The sequence below is a fragment of the Pan troglodytes genome, chromosome 2 (assembly GCF_028858775.2).
Source record: "Pan troglodytes isolate AG18354 chromosome 2, NHGRI_mPanTro3-v2.0_pri, whole genome shotgun sequence".
Classification (NCBI taxonomy): domain Eukaryota; kingdom Metazoa; phylum Chordata; class Mammalia; order Primates; family Hominidae; genus Pan; species Pan troglodytes.
Window position 1 is genome coordinate 93,103,886 of NC_086015.1, and position 20,965 is coordinate 93,124,850.

The following is a 20,965-nucleotide window of genomic DNA, read 5'->3' on the forward strand; positions in this document are numbered from 1 at the left end:
TCAGGATACTTTAAAATCATGGCAGAAGTGGAAGAGGCATGTCTTACATGGCAGCAGGAGAGAGAGAGTGACTGTGTGAAGGAGGAATTGTCAGACACTTATAAAACTATCAGATCTCATCAGAACTCACTCACTGTCATGAGAACAGCATGCTGGACACTGCCCCCATTATCCAATACCTTCTACCTACCAGGTCTCTCCCTGGCCACATGAGGATTATGGGGATTACAATTCAAGATGAGATTTAGATGGGGACACAAAGCCTACCATATCATTCTGTCCCTGGCACCTCCCAAATCTCATGTCCTCACATTTCAAAACCAATCACACCCTAAAGTCTTAACTCATTTTAGCATTAACTCAGAAGACCAAGTCCAAAGTCTCATTTGAGAGAAGGCAAGTTCCTTTTACCTAGGAGCCTGTAAAATCAAAAGCAAGTTAGTTACTTCCAAGATACAATGGGGGCACAGGCATTGGATAAATGCTCCATTCCAAATAGAAGAAATTGGCTAAAACAGTGGGGCTACACACCCTATGCAAGGCAGAAACCCAGCAGGGCAATCATTAAATCTTAAAGCTCCAAAATAATCTCCTTGGACTCCATGTCTCACATCTGGGGCACACTAATGTAAGAGGTGGGCTCCCACAGTCCTGGGAAGCTCTGCCCCTGTGGCTTTGCAGGATACAGCCCCCTTCCAGGCTCCTTTCACAGGCTGGTTTTGAGTGTGTGCAGCCTTTCCGAGTGCACAGTGCAAGCTGTCAGTGGATCTACCACTCTGGGGTCTGGAGGATGGTGGCCCTCTTCTCACAGCTCCACTAAGCAGTGCCCAAGTGGGGACTCTGTGTGGGGGATCCAACCCCACATTTTTCTTCTGCACTGCCCTAGCAGGGATTCTCCATGAGGGCGCCACTACTGCAGGAAACTTCTGCCAAGACATTTAGTAGTTTCCATAAATTCTCTCAAATCTAGGCAGAGGTTCCCAAACCTCAATTCTTTACTGCTGTCCACCCACAGGCTCAACACCATGTGGAAGCTGCCAAGGCTTGGGGCTTGCACCTTCTGAAGCAATGGCCTGAGTTGTATGTTGGCCACTTTTAGCCATAGCTGGGATGCAGGGCACCAAGTCTCAAGACTGTACAAAGCAGCAAGGCCCTGGGCCTGGCCCATGAAACTATTTTTTTCCTCCTAGGTCTCCGGGCCTTTGATGGGAGGGGCTGCCATGAAGAACTCTGAGATGCCCTGGAGACATTTTCCCCATTGCTTTGGCAATTAACATTCAACAACTCATTACTTATGCAAATTTCTGCATAATTCATCCCCAGAAAATGTTTTTTTTTCTATCGCATTTGTCAGGCTGCAAATTTTCCAAACTTTTATGCTCTGCTTCCCTTTTAAAAGTAAGTTCAAATTTCATGCCATCTCTCTCAAGTTCAATGTTCCTCAGATCTCTAGGGCAGGCGCAAAATGTTGTCAGTCTCTTTGCTAAAGCATAGAGAGGTGACCTTTCCTCCAGTTCCCAAGAAGTTCCTCATCTCCATCTGACACCACCTCAGCCTGGACTTCATTGTTCATATCATTATCAACATTTTCATCAAAACCATTCAAGTCTCTAGAACATTCCAAACTTTCCCACATCTTCCTGTCTTCTTTTGAGCACTCTAAACTGTTCCAACCTCTGCTCATTGCCCATATCCAAAGTTGCTTCCACAAATTCTGTATCTTTATAATAGTACCCCACTACCTGGGTACCAATTAACTGTATTAGTTTGTTCTCACACTGCTATGAAGAACTGCCCTAGACTGCATAACTTATAAAGAAAAGAGGTTTAATTGACACAGTTCTGCTTGGCTGGGGAGTCCTCAGGAAACTTACAATCATGTCAGAAGGGGAAGAGGCACATCTTACAGGGCAGCAGGTGAGAGAGAGTGAGTGTGTGAAAGAGGAACTGTCAGACACTTATAACACCATCAGATCTCATGACAACTTACTGACTGTCATGAGAACAGCATGGGGGACACTGCCCCCATGATCCAATCACCTCCCACCAGGTCTCTCCCTGACCATGTGGAATTATGGGGATTACAATTCAAAGGAGATTTGGATGGAGACACAAAGCCTAACCATGTCATTCAATATCTACACATGAAATAGAATACCTAGTAACTTAGCCAAGGAAGTGAAAGACCTCTACAACGAAAAGTATAAAATATTGATGCAAGAAATTGAATGAGACAAAAAATGAAATAGATTCCATGTTCATAAAATATATTCCATGCTCAGAGATTGTAAAAATCAATATTGTGAAAATGTCTATATTACCCAAAGCAATCTACAGATTCAATGAAATCCCTGTCAAAATACCAATGGCATTCTTCACAGAAATAGAACAAATAATTCTAAAATTTATATGAAACCACAAGAGACCCAAAATAGCCAAACCATCCTTAGCAAAATGGACAAAACTGGAGGAATCACATTACCTAACTTTAAATAATACTACAGAGCTATAGTAACCAAAACACCATGGTGCTGACATAAAAACAGATATACAGACCAATGGAACACAATAGGGCATCCAGAAATGAATCCAAATATATACAGTGAACCCATTTTTAAAAAGGTGCATAGTAAATACAATTGGGGAAAGGAAAGTCTCTTCAATAAATGGTGTTGGAAAAACTGGATATCCATATGGAGAATGAAACAAGACCCCTATCCCTCACCATATACAAAAATTAAATCAAAATGAATTAAAGACTTAAATCTAAGACCTCAAACTATGAAACTACTACAAGAAAACATTGGAGAAACTCTCCAGGACATTGGTCTGGGCAAAGATTGCTTGAGAAAACCTCAAAACTATAGGTAACCAAAGCAAAAATGGACAAATGGGATCACATTAAGTTAAAAAGTTTCTGCACATAAAAGGGTATTATTAACAAAGTGAGGAGACAACCCACACAATGGGAGAAAATATTTGCAAATTATCAACCTGACAGGGTATTAATAACCAGAATAAATAAGGAGCTCAAACAACTCAATAAAGAAAAAAACCTAATAATCTGATTTTTAAATGACTGAAAGATCTGAATAGATTTTTCTCAAAAGAAAACATATGAATGACAAACAGGTATATAAAACAGGTGCTTAACATCACTGATCATCAGAAAAATGAAAATCAAAACTACAATACAATGTTATCTCATCCCAGTTAAAATAGCTTTTATCCAAAAGAAAGGCAGTAATTAATGCTGGCAAAAATGTGCAGAAAGAGAAACCCATGTATGGTGGCCATGTAAATTATACATATATACACACAATTCTTGACGAGCCATGTGAAGCTTTAATTACTCTTTGGTAGTAATCAAGCATTTGCCTAAGCTGGTCCCTTCATTTGCTGACATGAGTGCCAGTCATATAAGCAAATTATGTCATTGTTCTTCTTTAACCTCTTTGTTCTAGAAGTAATTGAGAGAAGTATGCAAAAATTTCTTACCATAATTGTAGATTTTTTTCTAGTTTTAGTTCCATTATTTTTGTTCACCTATTTTGAGATTATGCTATTAGGTGCATAAACTTTTTTTTTTTTCTTAGCAAGCTGGAAAGTTTACTATGATATTCTGGGATGTTGCTTTATTTTGTTTATCCTGCTTGGTGTTTGATAGACATCTTAAGCCTGTGACTTAGTATCTTTCATTAATCTGGAAACTACATAACCATTCAATTTCTTCAAAAATGTCAATATTTCTTTTTCTTAGGAATTCCCATTTTATATAGACTTTTTTACTCTATTTTCTGTCTTACTTTCTTTTAAAATTTTCCCTTTAATTTCTGTTTGTTTCATTCTGGTCATTTTCTTCCCAGGCGTATTTCAGTTATTACTAATTGTTTCCTCAGCTTTGCTAAATCTAATTTAAAGTCCACCTATTAGATTTTCTGTGCTGTTTATTATATTTCATGGTTCTATGTTTTCTATTTGTTTCATTTTTTACAATTTAAAATTTTTAGTTCAAATTACCAGTTTCATTCATCTTCTTGAAAATGTCAGGACCAGCTAAAGACTGTGTCTGATAACTCCATTTTCTGCATTCCATTTGCATTTGGTATTTTTTGTGGTCATTTTTGAATGAAGAAGTAATGAGATCCAAAATAAAAATAAATAATCAAAAAGACTTGCAGTTCTAAAAGAATGCCTTGAAGCTGAGAAACATTCCTAGAAGGAGCTTTCCTCTTTAGTTTACTTTAAGAGTATAGTCTTTTGCACTGTCATCCCAAAATAAGAATGTTTATACTTCTCTTTTTTTTGTGAACTCTGAATTCACCAAGCTCTCAAACACTTTTTCTGGAGTTGAAAGACATTTTAGTGGGAAATTTAGCCCCAAATTCTAGGTTCACATCATTGATTTTTTGTGTTCACTTAAAGATTATTTCTGTTATTTCTCCCTGCCTTTTATTTCTCCAATACCTTCAAGCACATTTTTTAAGTGACAAGTTTAAACTCCATAATAAGAAAAGAAACAATCTAATTAAAGAATGGGCAAAAGGCCTGAATAGACACCTAACCAAAGAACATATGTATATGACAAATAGGCATATGAAAATATGTTAAATGCCATATTTCATTAGAGAATGGCAAATTAAAACAACAAGATACCACTACATTTCTATTAGAATGGCAAAAATTCCAAACACTGACAATACCAAATGCCGGCCAGGTTGTGGAGCAACAGGAACTCCCATTTATTGCTGGTGAGAATGCAAAATGTTAGAGCCACTTTGGAAGACAGTTTGGCAGTTTCTTACAAAAGTAAACATAGTCTTACATATGGTCCAGCCATTGCAATTATGCTCCTTTGTATTTACCCCCCAAAAGTGAAAATTTAACGTCCACACAGAAACTTACACACAAATGTTACGAAGCTTTGTTCATAAAAGCTAAAACCTGGAAGCAATTAACATGTCTTTCAGTAAGTAAATGGATAAATAAACTGTGGTATATCCAGACAATGGAATAGTATTCGGTTCCAAAAAATAAAAAAATAGAAATAAAAAAGCTGTCGAGCCATTAAGAGACATGGACAACCTTAAATGCATAAATGTATATTACTAGAGAAGCCAATCTGAAAAGGCTACATACTGTATGATTTCAACAACATGACATTCTGGAAAAGGCAAAATTATGAAAACAGTAAAAAGATCAGTGGTTCCCAGGGTTTGAAGGGAGGGAAAGAGGGATTAATAAATAGGACATAGAGGATTTTTAGGGCAGTGGAACTATTTTTTATGATACTACAATGGTGGATACATATCATTAAATACCTGTCCAAACCCACAGAATGTACAACACTAGGAATTAACCCCAATGTAAACTGTGGACTTTGGGTGATAAAGATGTATCAATGTAGGTTTACAGTTTGTAACAAATGTACTGCTGTGGCATGGGAGATTAGTCATGAGGAGGTTGTGCATGTATAGGGACACAGGTATGTGGAAACTGTACTTTCTGCTCAATTTTACTGTGAACCTAAAACTGCTGTAAAAATAAATTTTATTAATTTAATAAAAAGTCTTGTCCCCTTTACATACCCTTTTTTTAAATAGTCAAGTCTTCTATCTGTCTTCAGCAAAGTGGTTGTTTCTAATTATCTGATCTGTCACCACAGGAAGTGGTAGAACTAAACCCTTTAGTTGAATTTTCAAGAAATACACACAGGTACTAGATATCTGTTAGACTGTGAGATCTTTATAATGTAGCAACTCTATTCATTTATATTCTAAATATTGTTTCATAGAAATGAATCAATATAAAATTTGAACACTACCTGCTCTCTGAATTTCAAGTAATTTTAGTAAGGAACTTGAATTTTTTTCTAGATTCTTTTGCATAACTGGTTTTTAATCTTTCAACTGTAACAATATGTGATGATTTGCATATCTTTTGCTGCCTCTTATACCCTCTAGATTTTTCCTGCAATTGTGTCATCTATTTCTCATCAAATTGATCTTAGATTTAATGTTTTTTCTTCTAATTACTCCTACCCTTATTCTCCCCATCCACTGAATAGCCAACTCCTGGACTTCTCTTCTCTCTACTTAATACTCCTTTTAAAACCTAGTAACTATACTAAGATGTATTTAAGGTAAGGATTAGAAACAAGTGTTTACTCCTATACCGGTTTTTTAAAATTAGAGACTCTATTGTAATTTGATTAGGGAATTAGGAAAGTATCTAAAGAATATTAGCTATTATTTGTGAATTTGGGGTTTTTTCTCTGGTTGCTTAAACATCTGAAATCTAATATGCTTTCTTAAGGCGATTTTTATTTTCAATGTGCAGGGCATGTCTGAGAGTCTGTGAATTTGGGGCAGGTTATAACTTGAAGTGACAGGCATCAGAGTATGATTTAATATTTCAGGAATAAGTATTTGTTATTACTGTTGTTTTTAACTAACAACTCCAGTGAAACTTGTTAATGAGAAAGTTAATTGTTTTATTGCTTATATCCCTAGGGTCTGTGGTTGTTTTCATATTTTTTAGTATGGTTGTTTTAAAAAGCAAGAGTAAGAAAACACTGCAAAGATATAGGTTTTAGTTCCTTATATATTTTGAATATTAATTTCTTTTAGCTATATGGTTTGGAAACATTTTCTCCCACTCCGTAGATTGCCTTTTCATTCTATTGATTGTTTTCTTTGCTATTCAGAGCTTTTATTTTGATGTAGTCCTACTTGTCTAATTTTGATTTTGTTGCTTGTTCCTTTGGTGTCATATCCAAGAAATCATTGCCAAAATTAAAGTCAATAATATTTTCCCTTATGTTTTATTTCTAGGAGATTTAGCTTTAGTTTTAGGTCTTAGGTTTAGGTCTTTAATCCATTTCGAATTTATTTTTGTGTATACTGTAAGATGGGGGTATAATTTCATTCTTTCGTACTTTGATATCCAGTTTTTCCAATACTATTCATTGAAGAGACTGTCTGTTCTACATCGTGTCTCTTCCCAACACTTGTTGGGAACCTTGGGTACCTTGACTACCTTGTTACAGATTGGTTGATCATGTACGCATGGATTTATTCCTGAGCTCTCTATTGGAAGCCCTTACAACTCAATAGCAAAAAAAAAAAAAAATAACTGAATAAAAATGGTGAAAGGACCTTGTATTAGTCTGTTCTCACACTGCTAAGAAAGACATACTTGAGACTGAGTAATTTATAAAGAAAAAGCGGTTTAATGGACTCACAGTACCACATGACTGGGGAGGCCTCACAATTATGGCAGAAAGTGAAGGATGAGCAAAGGCATATCATGGAGGCAGGCAAGAGAGTATGTGCAGGAGAACTGCCCTTTATAAAACCATCAAATTTCGTGAGATTTATTCTCTATCATGAGAACAGCATGAGAAAAAACTGCCGTCATGATTCAGTTACCTCCCACTGGGTCCCTCCCAAGACATGTGGGGATTATGGGAGCTACAAATCAAGATGAGATTTGGGTGGGGACACAGCAAAACCATATGAGACATAAATACACATTTCTTCTAAGAAAACATACATGTGGCAAACAGGTACATGAAAAGATGGTTAACATCACTAATTATCAGGTAAATATAAATTAAAACCATAATAAAATATCACTCCATACCAGTTAGTATGTCTACTATCAAAAAATTAAAAGATGAGTGTTGGTGAGAATATGGAGAAATCAGAACCTGTCTACCTTGTTGGAAAGTATATTAGTCAGGGTTCTCTAGAGGGACAGAAGTAATGGGATAAATGTATATATAAAGGGGAGTTTATTAAGGAGTATTGACTCATATGATCACAAGGTGAAGTCCCACAACAGGCCATCTGCAAGCTGAGAAGCAAGGAAGCCAGTCCGAGTCCCAAAACCTCAAAAGTAGGGAAGCCAACAGTGCAGCCTTCAATCTTTGGTGAAAGGTCCAGGAGTCTCAAAGCTGAAGCACTTATACCCCCTGTATTATACCCCTAAAATGTTTAAGAGAGTAGATTTCATATTAAGTATTCTACACACACACACAAACACACACACACACACACACACCAAAAACAGAAAGATACAATAAAACTTTGGGAGGCAGTAGATAGGTCTGTTAACTGGGCTGTCATGTTGTTTCATGGGCGTATGCATATGTCCAAACTCATTAAACTGTGTGTGCTAAATTTGTGCTGTTTTCAATATATCAATTACATATCAATAAAATGTTTTAAAAGATGTAGGTACTACTGAAAAACTGGCATTCAATTTGTATTGAATGCCATGTTAACTTTAAATATTACATGATGGAAACATGAAATATCAACTGGAGAAGGCAAAGGAATTGACAAATATATTTTTCATGACAGGAAAAATCCTTCATAGGTTTAGGAAGGACCTATGAAGTTTTAGGAAATAAAATTAATTCTCACTCTTGAATCAATAGGTATCACATGGTAGCTTACTTGTAGGATAATCTTTTAAAACTTTTAAAACTTATTTTTACCTAAAACTTTTTAAAGCCAATTATTTTGCAGGAATGTTTTAGAAATACTTCACCATTAAACATGATTATAATAATCAAAGTCATCAGCAGAAGTCTGTTATTACATTATGTGCAAGACACTTGACGAAATGCAGAGAAACATCTTTTTAAATGTCCTCCTAAAATAATTAGTTCAACTTATATAAGATTTTGCCTTTCATTGGCTCAAAATGAAATAAGCAAATAGAAATATACATAATGGGATGATTTAAAACTCTTGGAATACATTCAACAATTATTTCTGAGAGGTAAGTAAATATGGTCTATTTTCCAAATTAGCTCAAGGAAGATTAAAATTAGCAATGAAGATATTGCATATTTAGGTCTAAATTAATTGCTCAGTGCTTTCTATGAAAAGGAAAATACAGATTCGAATTGTGTATTTACTTAAGAAGCATTTGCTTACCCGATTGCAGGTAACTTCCTGCTAAGTACACCTAAATGGGCATGGACTGCGTATACAATCCCTGAATGTAGGAGAAAGTCATTAGAAATGACTTTACTGGTATATTAAGAAATAATATACTTATGGAACTTTGGCATTTTTCTTTTACTTTCAGATGAATATTCTAAAGCTACAGTAATAAAATATTATCGTTTACCTGAGAGAAGCAAATGATACACATTTCTTTCCTAAAAATTTGAAAGAAATAGTATAACTATAGACCACTCTAAACTTCAGCTATTGATATGAGTGAACAACTAGTAACTCTCTGATAGAATAGATCAACAGGGTAGGAAACGAAATCAAGGATAACTAAATTGAACAGAATTAATTTACACACATTTGTCCCCTAACTGCTGCTTTTGGAAAATTGTTTTATATATCTGGGGAGGAAACCCTACAGACCAACCTAGCTATTTCATTTACATAAAATAAAAAGGCACACACTGTTCTTCCTGTATAAGGAAGGTAACTGGTCTTCCTTTTAAGCAGCACTTACCGCGGAGTCTTGCTCTTCCGCCCAGGCGGGACTGCAGTGGCGCTATCTCGGCTCACTGCAAGCTCTGCCTCCCGGGTTCACGCCATTCTCCTGCCTCAGCCTCCCGAGTAGCTGGGACTACAGGCGCCTGCCACCGCGCCTGGCTAATTTTTTGTATTTTTAGTAGAGACAGGGTTTCACCGTGTTAGCCAGGATGGTCTCGATCTCCTGACCTCGTGATCCGCCCGCCTCGGCCTCCCAAAGTGCTGAGATTACAGGCGTGAGCCACCTCTCCCAGCCTATTTTTAATTTTTGTGGGTACATAGGAGGTGTATGTATTTATGACTTACATGAGATAAGTTGATATAAGCATACAATGCATAATATCACATCAGGGTAAATAGGATAACCGCCACCGCAAACATTTCTCTTTTGTGTTTAAATCAATCCAATTATACTCTTTCAGTTATATTAAAATGTAGAATTAAATTATTTTTGACTATAGTCAGCCTGTTGTGCTAGCAAATACTCGGTCTTATTTATTCTTTTTACCTATTTTCTTGTACCCATTAACCATCCCCTGTGTCCCTCTGCTCCTCCCCCTCACTATCCTTCCCAGCCTATTGTAACCATCTTTCTACCCTCTCCCTCCATGAGTTCAATTGTTTCAATTTCTAGCTCCCACAGATAACTAAGAACATGCAGTGTTTGTCTGTCTGTGCCTGATTTATTTTATTTAATAAATTAACCACTAGTTTCATCTATGCTGTTGTAAATGTGAGGATCTCATTCCTTTTTATGACTGAAGAGTTTTCCATTGTGTATATGTACCACATTTACTTTATCCATTCATCGGTGTTATTTTGCTGTTGTTGTTTGTTTTGGTTTTTTTGAATCAGGGTCTCGCTCTGTCACCCAGGCTGGAGTGCAGTGGCATGATCATGGCTCACTGCAGACTCAATCTCCCAGGCTCAAGCAATCTGTTCACTTCGGCCCCCCAAAGGGCAGGGATTACAGGCATGAGCCACTGTGCCTGGCTATCCATTCATCTGTTGATGGACACCTAAGTTGTTTCCAAATATTGGCTATTTTGAATAGTACTGCAATAAATATGAGAGTGCAGATATGTCTTTGATAGACTAATTTCCTTACTTTTGCATGAATAGCTAGGAGTGGGATTGCTGGATCATATGGTAGCTCTATTTTTAGTTTTGTGAGGAACCTCCAAACTGTTCTCCATAGTGGTTGTACCAATTTACATTCCCACCAACAGTTTATGAACATTCCCTTTTCTCCACATCCTATCCAGCATTTGCTATTTGCTGCCTTTTAGTTGAAAGCCATTTTAACTGGGGTGAGGTGATATCTTATTGTAATTTTGATTTGCATTTCTCTGATGATCAGTGTTGTTGAGCACCTTATCATATACTTGTTTGCAATTTGTATGTCTTTTTTTTTGAGAAATGTCTATTCACAACTTTCACGCATTTTAAAATGAGATTATTAGATTTTTTTTCCTGTTGAACTGTTTGAGCTCCTTATGTGTCCTGGTTATTAATCCCTTGTCAGGTGTCTAGTTTGTAAATATTTTTTTGCATTTTATGGGTTGACCCTTTGCTTTGTTTATTGTATTCTTTGATGTGTAGAAGCATTTTAACTTGATGTGAACCCATTTGTGCATTTTTGCTTTGGTTGCCTGTGCTTGGAGGGTATTGCTTAAGAAGTCTTTGCTTGCTCCCATGTTCTGGTGTGGTTCTTCAATGTTTTCTTTTAGTTTTTTCATAGTTTAGGGTCTTAAAGACTTTAATCCATTTTTTAATTTGATTTTTGTAAATGGCGAGAGATAAGGGTCTAGTTTTGTGCTTCATATGGATATCCAGTTTTCCCATCACCATTTATTGAAGAGACAGTCCTTTACTCAATGTATTTTCTTGGAACATTTGCTGAAAATGAGTTCACTGTAGATGTTTAGATTTATTCCGATTTCTCTATTCTGTTCCAGTGGTCTATGTGTCTGTTTTTATGCCAGTACTATGCCATTTTGGTTACTATAGCTCTGTAGTATAATTTGAAGTCAATTAATGTGATTTCTCCAGTTTTGTTATTTTGCTTAGGAAAGATTTGACTATTATGGGCATTTTGTAATTCCAAATAAATTTTAACATTTTTTTCTATTTCTGTGAAGAATGTCAGTGGTACATTGATAAGGATTGCATTAAATCTCTAGATTGCTTTGAGTGGTATGACATTTAAACAATATTGATTCTTCAAATTCATGGAATATCTTTCCGTTTTTTGGTGTCCTCTTCAATTTCTTTCATCAGTGCTTTACAATTTTAATTGCAGAGATTTTTCACTTCAGTTAATTCATAGGTACTTTATTTGTAGCTATTGTAAATTGGATTATATTATTGATATCTGTTTCAAATTGTTTGCTGTTCACATACACAAATTCTATTTTTGGTATGTTGATTTTGCATCCTTCAAATTTACTGAATTTATTATATTTAATAGTTTTTTTTTTGGTGAAGTCTTTAGGTTTTTCCAAGTATAAGATCATGTTATTTACAAACAAAGATAATTTTACCGCTTCCTTTCCAACTTGGATGCTCCTTCTTACTTTCTCTTGTTTGATTGTTGTAGCCAGGACTTCCAATACTATGTTGAATAAAAGGGATGAAAGTGGGCATCTTTCTCATGTTCCTTATTCTAGAGGAAAGGCTTTCGATTTTCCCCATTGAGTACGAATTATCTATGGGTCTATAATACATGGCTTTTATTATGGTTGAAGTTTGTTCTTTCTATACCTATTTTTTCCAGGGCTGTTACCATGAAGTCATGTTGAATTTTATCAAATAATTTTTCATCATCAATTGAAATGATTATTTGTTTTTTATCCTTCATTCTGTTGATATGATGTATCACACTGATTGATTTGAGTATGTTGAGCCATCCTTGTATCCCTGAGATAAATACCACTTGTTCATGATGATGGATCTTTTCAATGTGTTGTTGAATGAGAATTTCTAGTATAGTTGGGATATTTGCATTAACATTCATTAGTGATATGGCCTGTAGTTTACTTTTTTTGATGTGTCTTTGTCTGATTTTGGTATCAAGATAATACCGGCCACATAAAATGAGTTTAGAAGTACTCCATACTCCTCTGTTTTTTGTAATAGTTTGAGTAGGATTGGTATTAGTTTTTCTTTAAATGTTTGGTAGAATTCAGCAGTGAAACCATCAGGTTCTAGGCTTTTCTTTGCTGGGTGAGTTTTCATTACAGCTTCTATCTCATTACTTGTTATTGGTGTGTTCAGGCTTTGAATTTTTCATGGTACAATATTGAGAGGTGGTGTGTATCTAGGAAATTGTCTATTTCTTCTAGATTTTCCAATTTATTGGCATAATTGCTTGCAGTAGCCATTAATAATCCTTTTGGATTTTGGTGGTATCAGTTGTAATGCCTCTTTTTCATCTTTGATTTTATTTATTTGGGTCTTTTCTCTTTTTCTTAGTCTGGCTAAAGATTTTTCTGTTTTGTTTAACTTTTCAAAAAACCAACTTTTGTTTTATTAATCTTTTGTATTTTTTATTTTAATTTAATTTATTTCTGCACTTTATTATTTCTTTTACGCTACTAATTTTGGGTAGGTTTACTCTTGTTTTTCTAGTACATTAAAATGTATCATTAGGTTGTTTTTATGAAGTTTTTCTTCCTTTTCAATATAGACACTTATAGTTTTAAATGTCCCTCTTCTTATTGAAAGAGGGACCTTAAATCCCATATGTTTTGTTATATTGCATTCCCGTTTTAATTTGATTGAAGATAATATTTAATGTCCTTATTAATTTCCTAATTGACTCAGTAGTCATTCAGGAGAATATTGTTTAATTTCCAAGTATTTATATAGTTTCCAAAATTTATCTTCTTATCGTTTTCTAGTTTTATTCCATTGAGTCAGAGAAGATGTTCATATTATTTCAATTTTTTGAATAATTTAAGACTTGTTTTGTGACCTAATATACAGTGTTTCCTTGAGAATAGTTAATGTACTGAGGAAAAAAATGTGTATTCTGCAGCCATTGGATGAAATAAATGTTTTGTAAAGACTTATTAGGGACATTTGGTATATAGTGCATGTGAAGTCCAATGTTCATTTATTGATTTTCTGTCTGCAAAATCTGCCTAATGCTGAAAGTGGGGTGTTGAAGTCTCCAGCTATTATTATATCAGGACTTATCTCCTTTATTTTCAGTCCATGTGTGTCTTTGTAGGTGAAGTTTGTTTCTTGTAGGCAACAGATTATTAAGTCTAGTTTTTTTTATTCTTTTAGCCACTCTATGTATTTTGATTGGAGTGTTTAGTCCATTTACAGTCAATGTTATTATTGATAAGTAAGGACTTAACACCTGCCATTTTTTTATTTGTTTTCTGGTTGTTTGTGGTCTTCTCTTCCTATTTTATTTTCTTCTTGTTTTCTTTTTAGTGAAGGTAATTTTCTCTGGTGATGTGACTTAATATTTTGCTTCTTATTTTTTGTGTATGCATTGTATGACTTTTGATTTGCAGTTACCATAAGGCATGCAAATAATATCTTACAATCCATTATTTTAAGCTGATAACAGTTTGATACATTTTAATAAACAAACATTTGAAAAAACTAATAAAAACTCTATACCTTAACTTCCTTTTCTCTTTTAAACTTTTTATTGTTTATACCTTTTGTACTATCTATGTCTTGAAAAATTGTAGCTGTTATTTTTGATTGGTTCATCATTTAGTCTTTCTAATTAAGAAAGAGTAGTTTACACACCACAGTTACAGTATTATAATATTCTACGGTTTTCCATGTACTTGCTATTACCAATGAGTTTTGTATCTTCAAGTGATTTTTTATTGTACATTAATATATATATTTTTTCTGATTGAAGTACTCCCTTCAGTATTTCTTGTAGGAAAGGACTAGTGTTGATAAAATTGCTAAGCTTTTGTTTATTTGGGAAAGTCTGTTTCCTCTTCATATTGGAAGAATATTTTCACTAGACATACTATTCCGTGGTAAAAGTTTTTCCTTCAGCACTTTAAATTTGTCATGCTACTCTCTCCTGGCCTGTAAAGTTTCCACTGAAACGTTTGCTGACAGATGTATTGGAGATTCATTCTACATTATTTGTTTCATCTCTCTTGGTGCTTTTAGGGTCCTTTCTTTAGCCTTGACCTTTAAGAGTTTGATTATCAAGTGCCTTCAACTAGGCTTCTTTGGGTAAAAATTGTTTGCTGTTCATGTTAGTCTGTTATCACACTGTTATAAAGATATAACCTGAGACTGCTTAATTTATAAAGAAAAGAGGTTTAATTGATTCACAGTTCCACATGGCTGGGAAAGCCTCAAGAAACTTACAATCATGGCAGAAGTTGAAGAAGAAACAAGGCAGCAGGAGAGAGCACATGCAGGAGAAACTGCCACTTTTAAACCATCAGATCTTGTGAGAACTTACTTGCTTTCATAAGAACAGGATGAGAGAAAACTCCCCCATTATCCAGCTACCTCCCACCAGGTCCTCCCTGACTCGTGGGATTTACAATTTGAGAAGAGATTTGGGTGGGAACACAGAGCCAAACCATATTATTCTACCCCTGGCCCCTCCCAAATCTCACGGTTTTTTTTTTTTTTTGCATATCAAAACAAATCACACCTCCCAATAGTCCCCCAAGGTCTTAACTCATTCCAGCATTTACTTAAAATTTCAAGTCCAAAGTATCATCTGAGACAAGGCAAGTGCCTTCCACTTATGAGCCTGTAAAATAAAAAACAAGTTAGTTATTTCTAAGATACAGTGGGGTACAGACATTGGGTAAATATTTTCATTTCAAATGGAGAAATTGGCCAAAGCAAAGGGGCCACAGGCCTCATGCAAGTATGAAATGCAGTAGGGCACTCATTAAATCTTAAGACTGCAAAATAATCTCCTTTGACTCCATGTCTTACATTCAGGGCACACTAATGCAAGGGGTAGGCTCCCAGGCCTTGGGCAGCTACACCCCTGTGGCTGTGCAGGGTACAGCCCCAACTGCTGTTTTCACGAACTGGTGTTCAGTGCCTGCAGCTTTTCCAGGTGCATAGGGCAAGCCGTCAGTGGACCTATCATTCTGGGGTCTGGTGACCCTTTTCTTATAGCTCCACCAGGCAGTGCCCCAGTGGAGACTCTGTGTGGTGGTCTCACCCCCACATTTCCTCTCTGCATTGCCCTAGTAGAGGCTCTCCACGAAGGCTCCACCCCTGTAGCAGACTTATTTCTGGACATCCAGCAATTCCTCACATCCTCTGAAATCTAGGCAAAGGTTCCCAAAACTCAACTCTTGTCTCCTGAATACCTGCAGGCCCTACACCATGTTTAAGCCACTAAGTCTTGGAGCTTGCACCCTCTGAAGCAACAGCCCAAGCAGCAACATGGTCCCCTTTAACAACAGTTGATGCTGGAGTGCCTGGGATGCAGGACACAAGTCCCAAAGTTGTACAGAGCAGCGGAGCCCTAGGCAAGGCCCATGAAATCATTTTTTCCTCCCAGGCCTCCAGGCCTGTGATGGGAGGAGCTTCCTTGAAGATCTCTAAAATGCCCAGAGATATTTTTCCCATTGTCTTGGGGATTAACATTGGGCTCCTCATTACTTATGCAAATCACTGCAGCCAACTTGAATTTCTCCTTAGAAAATGGGTTTTTCTCTTCTACCACATGGTCAGTCTGCAAATTTTCCAAACTTTTATGCTCTGCTTCCCCTTTCAACGTAAATTCTAATTTCAAACCATCTCATTGTGAATGCATATAACTGTACATTTTCAGGAAAAGTAAGGTCACCTCTTTCTTTAATGCTTTGCTGATTAGAAATGTCTTCTGCCAGATACCCTAAATCATCTCTCTCAAGTTCCAACTTCCACAGATCTGTAGGGCAGGGGCAAATTGCTGCTAGGCTCTTTGCTAAAACATAGCAAGAGTGACATTTGCTCCAGTTCCCAATAAGTTCCTCATCTCCATCTGAGACCACCTGAGCCTAGATTTCATTGTCCATATCACTATCAGCATTTTGGTCAAAATCATTCAACAAGTCTCTAGAAAGTTTCAAATGTTCCCACACCTTCCTGTCTTTTTTGAGCCCTCTAAACTGTTCCAACCTCTGCCCATTACACAGTTCCAAAGTCACTTCCACATTTTCAGATTATCTTTATAGCAGTACACAACTCCTGGCACCAATTCTCTTTATTCATCTATTTTCATACTGCTATAAAGATATAACCTGAGACTGAGTAGTTTATAAAGGAAAGACGTTCAATTGACTCACAGTTCTGCATGGCTGAGAAGGCCTCACAAAACTTATAACTATGGCAGAAGGTGAAGGAAAAGCAAGTATCTTTTTCACAAGGTGGCAGGAGAGAGAGAGTGTGTGTAGGAGAAACTGCCACTTTTAAACCATCAGATCTCATAAGAACTCCTCACTATCATAGGAACAGCATGGGGGAAACTGCAACCATGATTTAACCATCTCCAAACAGGTCCCTCCCCGGAAGGGTAGGGATTACAATTTGAGAGGAGATTTGGGTGGGGACACAGAGCCAAACTATATCAGTGTTCTATAACCTTCTTGAACTGAGATATTGACATATTTCTTTTGAGTTGGGATGTTCTCTGATCATATGCCTTTGAATTATTTCTTTCTCTACCTCTTCTTTAAGGCCAGAAACTCTTAAAGTTGCCCTTTTTAGGCTATTTTCTACATTCTGTAGGTGTGCTTCATTGTTTTTTTTAATCTTTTATCTTTTATCTCCTTTGACTGTGTATTTTCAAATAGCCTATCTTCTAGTTCACTAATTCTTTCTTCTTCTCACTCATCAATTCTGCTATTCATAGACTCTGATGCATTTTTCCATATGCCAGTTGCATTTTCAGCTCCAGAATTTCTGCTTGAGTTTTAAAAATTATTTTAATCTCTTTGTTATATTTATCTGATATAGTTTTGGATTCCTTCTCTGTATTTTCTTGAATTTCTTTGAGTTTCCTCAACATAGCTATTTTGAATAACCTGATGGAAAGGTCACTATCTCTGTTTCTCCAGGATGGCCCCTTTGTCCCTGATTTAGTTCACGTGGCAAGGTCATGTTTTCTGGATGATCTTGATACTTTTGGATGTTTGTCTGTTTTTGGGTATTGACGAGTTGTGTATTTATTGTACTCTTCACAGTCTGGTCTTATTTGCACCTGTCCTTTTTGAGAAGGCTTTTCAGATATTCAAAAGAACTTGGGTGTTGTGATCTAAACTTTTTCTGCTTTTGATGTCACGCCAAGGCCAGTAACACTGTGATTCATGCAGACTAGAAGTACTGTCTTGATGGTCTTAAACAAGATCTGAGAGAATTCTCTAGATTACCAGAAAGAGACTTTTGTTCTCTTTCCTTATTTTCTCCAAAACAGAGTCTCTCTGTTTGTTCTGACCCATCTGGAGCTGGGGATAGAGTGACACAAGACCCCAGAGGCCACCTGCAACTAGGACTGCACTGGCTCAGATCCGAAGCTAGCACAGCACTGGGTCTCACCCAAGATATGCTGTAATCACTCTCTGGCTACTGTTTATGTTTGATCAAAGCCTTGTGGCTCTACAACCAGCAGGTTTCAAAGCCAGCCAGGCCTCTGTCTTTCCCTTCAGGATGGTGAATTCCACCAGGCCCAAGTGGGTCCAGAGTTGCTGTCCAGAAGCCAGGGGCTAGAGTCAAACACCTTAGACATCTACCTAGTGTTCTATTGTACTTCAGCTGAGCCGGCACTCAAACCATAAGATGCAGTGCTTCCCACTCTTCCTTTCCCTTTCCTATGGCAGGAGGCCTCACTCCATGGCCACTGACACCTCAGGCCCACAGGAAGTACTGCCATATTACTGCTAATGTTCCCTTAAGGCTCAAGCACACTTCAATCAGATTGTGGTGAATGCTGCAAGGCCTGGCACTCACCCTTCAGGGCAGTGGGCTCCTCTCTGACCCAGGGAAGTCCAGAAATGCCATCCAAGAGCCAAGGCCTGTAGTTGGGTACCCCAAGAGCCTGTGTTCTACCACACTGTGGCCAAACTGGTATCTAAGGTGCAAGACAAACTCCTCTTTACTTTTCCCTTTTGTTTTCTCAATCAGGGGGAGCCTCTCCCCATAGCCACTGTAGCTGGTAATGTGCCGAGTCCCACCGGAAGCCAGCAAGTCTCAGAATCTCACCCATGGCACACAACATACTAGCTGGTTATCCAGGGCACAAGGGCTCTTCATTTAGCAGATGATGAATCATTCCAGGCCTGTATTCTTCCCTTTAAGGCAACAATTTCTTTCTGGTCTAAGGTGTGTCTAGAAATATCATCTGGAAGCTAGGGCCTGGAAAGGGTCCTCACGACTCTGACTGGTGTCCTATCCTATTGTGGCTGAGCTGGTATCCAAAGATAGAAGACAAAGCCCTCCTTATGCTTCCCTCTACTCTTTTCAAGTAGAAGGAAAGGGGTTATTTTTGGAGCCACAAGTTGTGCAGCCTGGGGTTGGGGGAGGTATAGTGCCAGCATCCCTCTACCCACCATGGCTGGGTTCTCAGTAGGTTGTATGCCCCCCAAGTACCCTGGCTCTGAGCCCAATTCAGCCCTAGGACTTACCTAAGAGTTGCAGCTCTTGTGACCTAGACTGCCTATCAAGTTTAAGGCCCCAGAGGACTTTAGCTCATGGTGGCAATGCTTGCAGGAACTCAAGTTTCAACTGCTAGGATGGGAGACTGCTCTCTAGCTAGGTCTGCTTTAAATGTTTCCTCTATAGGTAGGTGTCAGCTGAGTTTGTTCCAGTTTTGCTTTCTGCTATTACAGGGCAGCACTGAGTTCAATGCAATGCCTTATGAGTTCAGTGCTCTCCCTCTCCCTAGAGTTCAGATTCTCTCTCTGCACCATGCTGCCACTGCCGGGGGATGAGGGATGAGTTGTGTCAGAGGCGCAACACTGTTTTGCCTAACTCTTCGGTGCTTCTTTGAGTAATATATAGTTAAACCAGGTACTTCAAGTGTTCACTTGATTTTTAGTTCTTATGAAGGTGCTTTTTTGGGGGTAGATACTTGTTAAATTGATGTCCTTGCCTATGGGATGATTGGTGGAGCCTTCTATTCTGGCATCTTGCGCAACCTCCTCTTTGTACATGTGATTAACTGATAAATACTCATTAATACTGAGCTTGATAAAGGAAAGAAACATGTTCAACTGATAGAACGTTTTCTCAAATGTTCAAATGAGATTTTAAAAAATAAAACACATTCATCTCTTGTTATAATCAGTGTAAACAGTCATCAGTTTTACAGGACAGTGGTGAAATAAAGCAGAGACAGAGAAATAAAGGAAGACAGTTGTATACATCAGATTATTAAAAACCAACACAAAACGATTTTCCTTTTAGAAATATGCTAATTAATAGTCTTTTATTTTTAATCTAGCTTTGTTTGCCTCTGGAAGGAGTACACTATAAAAGGCAAACCTCATGAATATCACAATAAACAGAAGGTCTGGAAAGCAAAGATTTGCCAACTGAGAATGTTAATAATGCAGCTATGTGCTCAGGAATTGAAATTGGCGTCAGTCTGGGCAAATCTAAAGACTATATCTAAAAGTGGCACAATTATAATAAAATCAAACGAAGGGGTTTATTATTCTTAAAAATGAGAAGACAGCCTGTCTCCTGTCTTGTTATTTCTCCTATACTTGATTATCCATTTGGAAGTGGGTGAGTAGAGTTGCTATAGTAAGGGCAGGAGTATGGACATTATATTTGAAGTAGAAAGAAATTTTCTGAGTATTCTAGAAATTTACACAACATTTTCATGAGACCATTATCAATTGGATACATAATAAAAATATATCAGGCATAGTAGTAAGAAGGAATGTCTTATTTTGGCCTGTGCTTCATCACACGAGAGAAAAGTGATTGAAGAAAAACCTTACACGTTGTCATGTATTCCAAAATGAAAACAAAGTGAATCTTGTGTTTCTTGCTTTTTTATGATTTAAATAGTTAATAAGCTACATGGCAATATGGGCCACTGCTTATAATAATGTTATACTCAATGTGAACTAGAAGTACAGAAATGATTATTATAAATGTATATATTCATATATACTGTGTCTATGTATCTATATGTCATTTATCTGAATGATATTTGGCTATACTTCTTACAGTCAATCAGTTCAATTATTTTGCCTTATTTAAATAAAATTAATGCATTACATAATTACGGCAAGAAGATATTTTTAATTGAGATATGATTTATGTATTTTAAACTTTCATTTCAATAAATTTAAATAAATGTATAGTTCCACATAACACTATCCCAGTCAAGCTGTATAAAATTTTATTACCCTGAAAATTTCTCTACTTCCCTTCTTCAGTAAATTCTCCACCCTAACCTTACATGTGACTGTTTTCATTTCCATTATTATAAATTT

General features: G+C 36.8%; 1 pseudogene; it reads left to right on the forward strand.

The window, feature by feature from the left end:
* Positions 1-20,965, forward strand: part of LOC736312 (little elongation complex subunit 2-like) — a 202,282-nt pseudogene that overhangs the window by 31,746 nt on the left and 149,571 nt on the right.